The sequence below is a fragment of the Macrobrachium rosenbergii genome, chromosome 2 (genome assembly GCF_040412425.1).
Source record: "Macrobrachium rosenbergii isolate ZJJX-2024 chromosome 2, ASM4041242v1, whole genome shotgun sequence".
NCBI classification, from domain to species: domain Eukaryota; kingdom Metazoa; phylum Arthropoda; class Malacostraca; order Decapoda; family Palaemonidae; genus Macrobrachium; species Macrobrachium rosenbergii.
Window position 1 is genome coordinate 57489871 of NC_089742.1, and position 8721 is coordinate 57498591.

Below are 8721 nucleotides of genomic sequence, written 5' to 3' on the forward strand. Positions count from 1 at the left end.
TATATATATATATATATATATATATATATATATATATATACTGCATATATAAATACGAGAGAGAGAGAGAGAGAGAGAGAGAGAGAGAGAGAGAGAGAGAGAGAGAGAGAGAGAGAGAGAGAGCTTACAGGTTGATGTTCCTCCATCGTGGAACATCACAGAACGAGTAAAATATATATGGCTAATTAGAGACTCCGTAAGCATAAAATGGGGGCCACAGAACCATTACCAAAGAAGGTAAGGGCCGCGTTAGTCAGAAAATCACCCCCCAGGGCACAATACCATAAAATCTAAAGGCACAAAGACTGTCTACCGAGGATACTCAAATAACCCCACTGACATATTATACCATAGCCAGGAAGTACTGAATGAAACGTCAAATGGTCTTCCTAAGCACCAAAAAAAAAATTAAATATAAGAATGCAGGACAATAATATACAGAATTTAGGCCAAAGGCCTAGCGCTGGGACCTATGAGGTCATGCAGCGCTGAAAGGGAAATTGAGAATAGAAAGGTTTGAAATGTGTAACAAGAGGAAACCCTCGCAGTTGCACTATGAAACAATTGTTAAGAGAGGGTGGATAGCAAGATGGAAGTAAGAGAATGTGAACGGAGGTACAGTAAAAGGAATGAAAGGGGTTGCAGCTAGGCGCCGATTGGACGTTGCTAAGAGCCTTAAAAATGCCTAAAGTGCATCGCGTGAGGTGCACTGACGGCATTACCCCTATGGAAGATTAAATATAACGACGCCAACATACAGTAGTACAATATTCATTACTTCTAAGAGACCGTATATCTTCGCCTATGTGAAGTAGAAAACAAAAATACAAATCAACGGTGGTTAAGCGCTTGAGGCCAAGACCCTACTATAAATGTTATTTTCGGAGTGACAAACCGAAGTGCGCTCGAGAACCGTATTCGGTGACAAACTTTTACTTCAGTTACAATGGCACCCTTATTCTTTCCGTATACAATTCGCTAATTTCCGAATTTCATTAATATCCAAAAAAACCGAAGGGAACGTCCAAAATGGCCTTTTTCCTATTGCGCTGCTAATTCATTTCATCTACAAAAAAGTAAATAGATAAATATCATAGGTAAATAAATAAATAAACACAAACAACTCTTAAGGATCAAATTCATGTAGCAGCTGCTAACGTTAGCATTCCCAGACGGCATACTTTGGTCCTACTTATAGAAACAAATCTCTCTCTCTCTCTCTCTCTCTCTCTGACGTAAGAAGGATCTATGCGGTGTCCCTACTGAATACAGATCACCTCTGGCACCGACAGACAACAGTACAATAAGCTTCGACGCAATTCAAAACAGAACCTCAATTCCATTACACATTATTCACATTTAGAACGCAAGATTTATTACGGTGTTTCCATATATATATATATATATATATATATATATATATATATATATATATATATATATATATATATATATATACATCTTCTCTCTCAAACAAGTTATACTCTTTACCTTTTATTCCGTCTTCACCGGTACAAACCAAAGTGGTTCAATACAAACTACTCACATCTAAAACGCAAGGTTTATTACGGTATTTATACGTAAGAAAAGTTTTTATCACTTTTCTACCTAGGCCTAACTCTAGTTCTCACGGATTCAAACAAAATTGTTTTCAATTAATAATTTTGCAATTTGTTTGTAATTTTTAAATATAAGAACAAAAATGCAAAAGAAGAGGAAACTTTACGGAAACGTTAAAGGAACGGCAAGGCAAACATAGACTGAAACAGTAAATGACCCATGGGTACTAGGGTATGTTGCGAAAGTACGGCTGTGGACGTATCCCGTAAGTTACGGCCGAAAAGGAAGTTAATTTTTTATATCCTACAGTAACCTATGCTAAAATATATAAAAAAATCAAACGTAGCGATTCATTTGCCAGGTAAAGCATGGTTCAGAATGAAAGGCGCTGATAGAGAGAACTGCAGCAATAAAGTAGCCGTAATGTGACGTATTTTTAATCAAATCCACGCGTGAGAGTCGTAAAGAGAATTTGTGTTGGACATCTAATGTTTGACGGGGAAATAAAACATCCGACAGTTTTCGGCAAGGTCGTTAAACCGCTGGCAAGATAAGCCGTCTGAGAAGTAAAAATAAATGGATGGGCAAAAATAACAAGTATAAAAAGCACCTACGCAAAAATAGCAAAGAAAAAAGAAGTGGCATAAATGGTAACAGCCAGTAATGGACAGAGGAGCAAAGACTAGTAACTGCTCTTATATACGAGATGCTAAAAAGTTATTTAAAATAGCTGCCAGTAAATTCACGATTCCGCAATATTAAAAGATTTGTTATCGCAAAAGTTCGGTGAACGAGATATACACATTTCTCTAAACAATAAAATCGTCGCACTTGCTTGGGTGAATTCCGAGGTCCACGCCAGGCTCTTATTCCCTTTGACACTCATAAGGGCACCCTTGGGCAAGGAATCGTGCTGGCATAAAGCGGTTTAATCTAAAACAACACAACTAGGCTCATCGCAAAAGCAACGCTTTTCAAAGTGGAGATAATTAATTGCTGGGAATTAATCTATATGAAGCTCCTGAAATAATGTAACAAATTCATAATTATCTCGAAAAAAATATTTTTTGTCAATGATGGTTATTCTATGCTAAAAACATTTTAAATAACATCGATGTCAACAAACTCTTTGTCACCTATCTATTGTTACAGTATCTGATGCCGTTGGCATTGCAATAAAAAAGCCATCTCTAAATACAGTATCACGACAGATAGTATTTTGTGTAAACCACTTTTTTTTGGTACAGTTTACAGTCTCGGTACACACACGAAACACACACACACATACATACACACAAACAAACACACGCAACAACAAACACAACTACGTTACCCAATATTCAACAACATAATGAATCACGGCCACAGAGTCATCTCTGAAACGTCTTCCTTGCCATCTGTTCCTGAAACAGCTGGTGCCTTGAGCCCCAACAATGTACGGCTTCCTAATTAATCCTCTTGTGGTAGCCAAATAGACCAGATCCTCTCAACGTCGAATCTATCCCCTTCATTTTCCCTCTAACTACATACCGGGTACCATATACGGTATGCAAAGTACGGGAATCGTTATTTACATATTCCGCTTATATGAGCTTACGTAAAGCAATTACGCGACCTCATATGGGCAAATTAATCACTGAAATTAAAAGATACATCGTATGGGCAAATTAATCAATGAACTTCGTGTAACTTATTAAACACTCGATAATCGTTATTCTTATGGAATATAAAATCTAGGCCATATAGGCCATGCGCTGGGACCTTGGGGCAGAAGGGAAGCTGCAAAGACCCTTAAGCAATGCCTACAGTGCACAGGGTGAGGTGCACTGATGGCACTAATCCCTACGGGGGTTTATTCTTATGGTAATATGAAAACAAGCCTATCTATAATAATAAAATGGGCAGCCACTAGCTGTAATATTCAGTTTAGTAGCCTTCCCGTTTTTTCAACCAAAAGTGATGTGCAATCCAATTACCTTATTCAGTCATCTTCAAACCGATAACTAAATAAAGGTGAAAGAATAGTAGGTCCTGGGTCTAAAGGCCGTGAAAGACAGCCACTAAATTTGTGTTAACCAAGGAATCTATTGTACGTATGCTTATTTTCAAATTTTTGTAATGTGAGCTATGTTATCAAACTTTTCTAACGTATCCTATGTTACCAAAGTTTTGTAATGTACTGCGCTTTATCCAGTTTTTTTACTACATCAACAAGACCTTTAGCAAAGGGCAATACTTACTAACATGAAAGCATATTTTTTTACAATTACTACCACTACTGTTACTTTAATGAAACCAAAGCACCTCGCATGGACTCGCCTGAAGGATTTGTTCTTTAGTGATGTGAATACTGGAGAAAGGTACCGTTAAAGTAGTTTGATAGCTAGGTAAGCAAAACGACGGTAATCGGCGGAATGTAAAGCAGCTGAACTATTGAGTAATTGCATCTACACTGTGGATTCTACACTGTAAATTAAGTCATGCTCCAAGTGGTAACACCCTATGGAGGAATGAAACCAAACCAATGCCTTATGTGAAACAAGTACAATTGATCTTAATCCTGTATTTAATAAAGCCTGGCTAATATCCGAACATGGCTTCATCAATCTTAAATACAAAACAAATATAATACAAGTCATATCTAGAATTGTACAATTCCTATAAATTTACCAGTAATTTAAATGTGGGCAAACTTACTAAAATGAATTACAAATGGTTTTTTGACACACCTCACAAAATTGATTAATTACAGTATTTTTAGCATGCAATTAAACCAAAGTGTTGCCACTGGTGTATCTTTTAACATAATTTTGTATGTCATTCCAGTATTTACCATTTACTGTACCACACTTTTTAGCCATGACTTAAAGGAGGTTCTGTTGACTTCACATAGCCTAAACGTGCCCTGGTAGGACATGACACCCTATGCTAGGTTAGCTTTGGATGGTTAGGCTGTGATCTATCCCTGTAATTATTACGGCTGATTATGATGTACTGGTTGCATACCTTTCCTCAGAATTAGCTTTAGTCTGCATTTTAGTCTGACCCTTTTCCAATCGGTAACTCATTTTTGTTGTGTGGATACTGACAACTGTCTTCCTTCTTAGATCAAATTATTTTTGTTATTATCATGTTTGCCTGAGACTCATCATTATCAACAGAAACTTCAATATTACACTAAAAACTGGTTGTATTAGAACAGCTTTAAGTACACATCTGACAGACTGATGGTAACACTTTTGACTCAATATAGCATAAAAAATACTTCAAAATACATATGGGGAGTTATTTATGGTGACATTTAAACAAACAAGTTTCTAATTTGCACCATACTACTATCTCTGTAATTATACACTTTTATGAGATCATATAAAAGAAATGTTATCATACTTAAATGTAATACTTATGGAAATACTGAAGTCGAAATCTGTATAGTATTTTGTTTCTGGCTAAAACTTAACCAGAAAACACAATTTTGAATTATTTCCATTATAATTATATACATATAAGCATAGTACATTTCCTTCATATGGTTTCCTTAAATAAATAATTTACCATGGTATTAATATGATAAAAATTTATAAATGTTCATCTACATACATCACCAAGCAAATTACTGAGCATTTTTCAGGTTGAATTCAGTTAAAAGTGCTGCCATCAGTATCTTTATTGTCAACCAGCTGGCCAGCTTGGATCCGGGTCCTAGGTTAGGTTGAACACGGTTTGACTGGGTTAGGTCTCAACCCTATAACTGAATTGTAATATAAAATTTTGGCCAAAGGTCAAGTGCTAGGACCTATGAGGTCATTCGACGCTTAAAATAATGTTGAAACAATTTTTGGGAGTGGGTGGAAAGTACGATGGAAGAGAATATGAAAGGAGGTACTGTAAAAGGAATGAAAGGGGGAAGCTAAGGGTCAAAGGGAAGTTGCAAAGATCTTGAAGCAATGTCTATTTTAATTTGCAGTGCCCTATGTTAGGCTAGGCAGGGTCTTGGGGTGAAGCCCACCCGGCAAAGTAAGGACCAGACACCCTAGGTTGGGTTAGGTTTGATGTGGTTGGGTTATGCCCGAATGTTATTGAGCAATTTATTGTAATCTAAAGTACCCTAGGATAGGTGTGTGGGACAGTTGGCCCCCTTGCCCAGGTAAGGACCTGGCGCCATAGTATGGATTATATCTTCCCCACTGTCCCAAAAACCCTGTTTCCTACTGTGGTACCCCATAATTGTAGGATATAAGGGTGGCCAGCCTCTAAAACTACTTAACTACTTTCCAAATTACTGTCAGCGATGTTCAATAGGAAATAAATTTTCAAATCTGGAATATGATCATGGTTTACAGTAAACATTAACTGATTTATTTATAAAGCAAAAAATTAAGGTAGAACTATTGGGTTGCTCTGCATCGGGTATTACATTAGAAACTGACTTTTCCTATAGTATTTTGGTTGCTTAGTAACAATTTACTGTTATTTTTTGTCAGTCGACTGTAATTAACCTGTAATTAACATCAGAAATGACATGTTTTTGTATGCTGACCATCCTGGAATGCTATTGCGCATGCGCAGTGTGATAAGCTCTTGGTAAAAAGTGGAGTTTCCTTCACCGGGGGACCAGGGAGCAGAGTTCCCCGGCTAAGTAACACGGCCTGCTAGGTTAGGTTAGGTTAGTTTAGGTTAGGTTAAGGTATATTAGGTTAGTATAGTTCCTTTTGTAATAGGTTTCCTTAGCCAATCCCTTCCTGAACATATGGCTCCCTGATGAATTGCGCAAGCGTGGAACCATTCAATAACAACATGGGAGTCCAGTCTTTCTCCCAACGATTTCCCCCACCCAAAACCCCTCGTTCCCAAAGGGTCCCCAACCATGTTAGGTAGATATGACATTAATATTAATAGACTGACAATAAACTACACCACCTCCTTCATCAGCAACACTAAAAGCATAGGAAAAATCAATTCCCAAGGTGATAGTCCGTGCAGAGTTACCCTGTACTTTTACAGAAATTAATGTAACTTAGTAACAACCCTGCCTGTGTCTATTTTCTTGATTGCAGTGGGAAAATATCTTGGTAGAACTAAGCAATAGCTCCGCATGGGATATTACTTTGGAAACTGATTTTTCCTACGGTATTTTGGTTGCTTAGACCTATCAAGAATTTATCGTTATCTTTTGTTGGTTGACTGTAATTAACCTGTAATTAACCTCAGAAGCTGAACGCTGGGCATCCTGGAATGCTATCGTGCATGCGCAGTGTTACAGGGATTTTGGTAAAAACTGGAGATTCCTCCACCGGGGGTCTAGGGTGTGGAGCCCCCCAACTAAGTAACACAGCCTGCTAGCTTAGATTAGGTTAGGGTATGTCAGGTTAGTGTGGTTCCTTTTATAATAGGTTTCCTTAGCCAATCCCTTCTTAAACATATGGCTCCCTGATGACTTGAGCATGTGTGGAACCAATCCATAACAGCAACACGGCAGTCTGATCTTTCTCCTGTTTCCAAAACCCCACATTCGCAAAGGGTCCCCAATCATGTTGGGGAGATACGAGGTTAATAATAATTGACCGACAATAAACAACACCATCTCCTTCATCAGTAATACTAAAAGTATAGGAAAAATCAATTTCCAAGGTATAATAGTCCAAGCGGAACTTTTGCTTAGAAATACCAATATCTCATAGGTCTAGGTTTAAAGGCAAGCTTTCAAAATGAGTAAGTATGACTGGTAACGAGCTAGCTTTCAGCCTAGGTCTAAACCCCTAGGCTAATTAACATCATCAATGACCAACCAGAGACTTTCAACTATGGAAAGGTTAGGCCAGCCTACTTATGAGTTGACACTGGCTTAGGCTAACCTAGTCAGATTTCGCACTCATATAACCGTATCTGTGAAGGTAGAACAACTTTTTGACTATGCCAAACTGAGAAGAAACAAAATCATTATTCGAGCAAAAGGTTGCTAGGTGTAGAGCATTAGTATAAAATAGGCCTAGTCCTAAATTACTTTATAACTCTCTTACATCAACTCCTTACCTGTGGATAGCTTTCAGGATGAAGGTTCAAGACATCCACTGCCAGTATTTGCAACGGACATCCATGATACGAAACAGTTTCAAGAATAATGCCTCAAGGCTAGGCTTAAAAACTTTGTTGACAAGTAGCCACCATTTGCTGAAAGCAACCTCAACTTCAGGGAAAAACTCGCCGTAGTTTAATAACGGCCGGAAATTTTGCTGCACACCTGATGTCTACGTTTTTCTTCTATCAAAGTCTTACACTGATACTTCAAAACATGCACACGTAAAATAATATACCAGTAGGAAACGATATTGTACAGGGTTTCAAACACAACAAACACCAGTGTCAAGACAGTCAGGAATTCGCACCTACCCGGTTTTTGTAAACAGGAGCTTCTTAAAATCTTAGAAACTTACGACAAATTTATAACCAATTCACAGACTTTGGTGAGTTTTCGTTAACTGGCTTTTAAAATTGGTAACCGTTGCTAAACATTTGATTTATATATATTTACTTACTTTGGTTTCACATTTGCTTTTAAATTATGCGGGAAGTTTAGGTTAGGGAAAATGCATCCTGTTTGCTATGTTAAGATTACAATGTGTTTTAATTTTATTTTTCCTTGTGCCAGTTTTTATTGAATACATTCTCTGTTATGACATAATATTTTTTATTAAAAGATTTACAAATGCCTTTCAGCTTGAAAATAAAACTTAATGTTTAAAATCCAACGCACTTAACCACTGTAAGGAATCATAATGGACAGAACGCATCCAGTTCCAATATTCTTAGACATGGCGTCACGGTCATCACGAATGAACCCATTCCAACCTATTCGTAGGGTAAACAACTTCGAAGCTTCGTTCTCGAGTGCAGTATATTAAATTTTTGGTGAATTTAGCGGAATCATAGTGTTTTCAGTGCAAATACATATTCAACGAAGTGTCTCCCAATCCAGAAAGGTAGGATTTAAAATGTATATTTTTGAGGCATGGTTTGTTTCAGAGTGGGCAAACCGATTGCAGTATTTTTCTTATCACCCATCATGCTTAAAATACACTCTCATTTATCAGTAGCCTAGGGCACTGGCACTGATTTGCATCAGTTGTCACGGATTCCCATGTCAGCGTAAAAGGGACAAAC

At 37.5% G+C, this 8721-nt stretch overlaps 1 long non-coding RNA gene across 3 annotated transcripts in view; it reads right to left on the minus strand.

Moving 5' to 3' along the window:
* LOC136847427 (uncharacterized) overlaps positions 1–7966 on the minus strand; it is a 475998-nt gene extending 468032 nt beyond the window's left edge. Inside the window, exon 1 of one of the 3 annotated variants that reach the window (XR_010855744.1) lies at positions 7594–7966. This is a non-coding gene — a long non-coding RNA (uncharacterized lncRNA). The remainder of the gene's footprint in view (positions 1–7593) is intronic. The other 2 variants (XR_010855742.1, XR_010855745.1) reach the window with 2 other exon arrangements.
* Between the last annotated feature and the right edge of the window lie 755 nt (positions 7967–8721).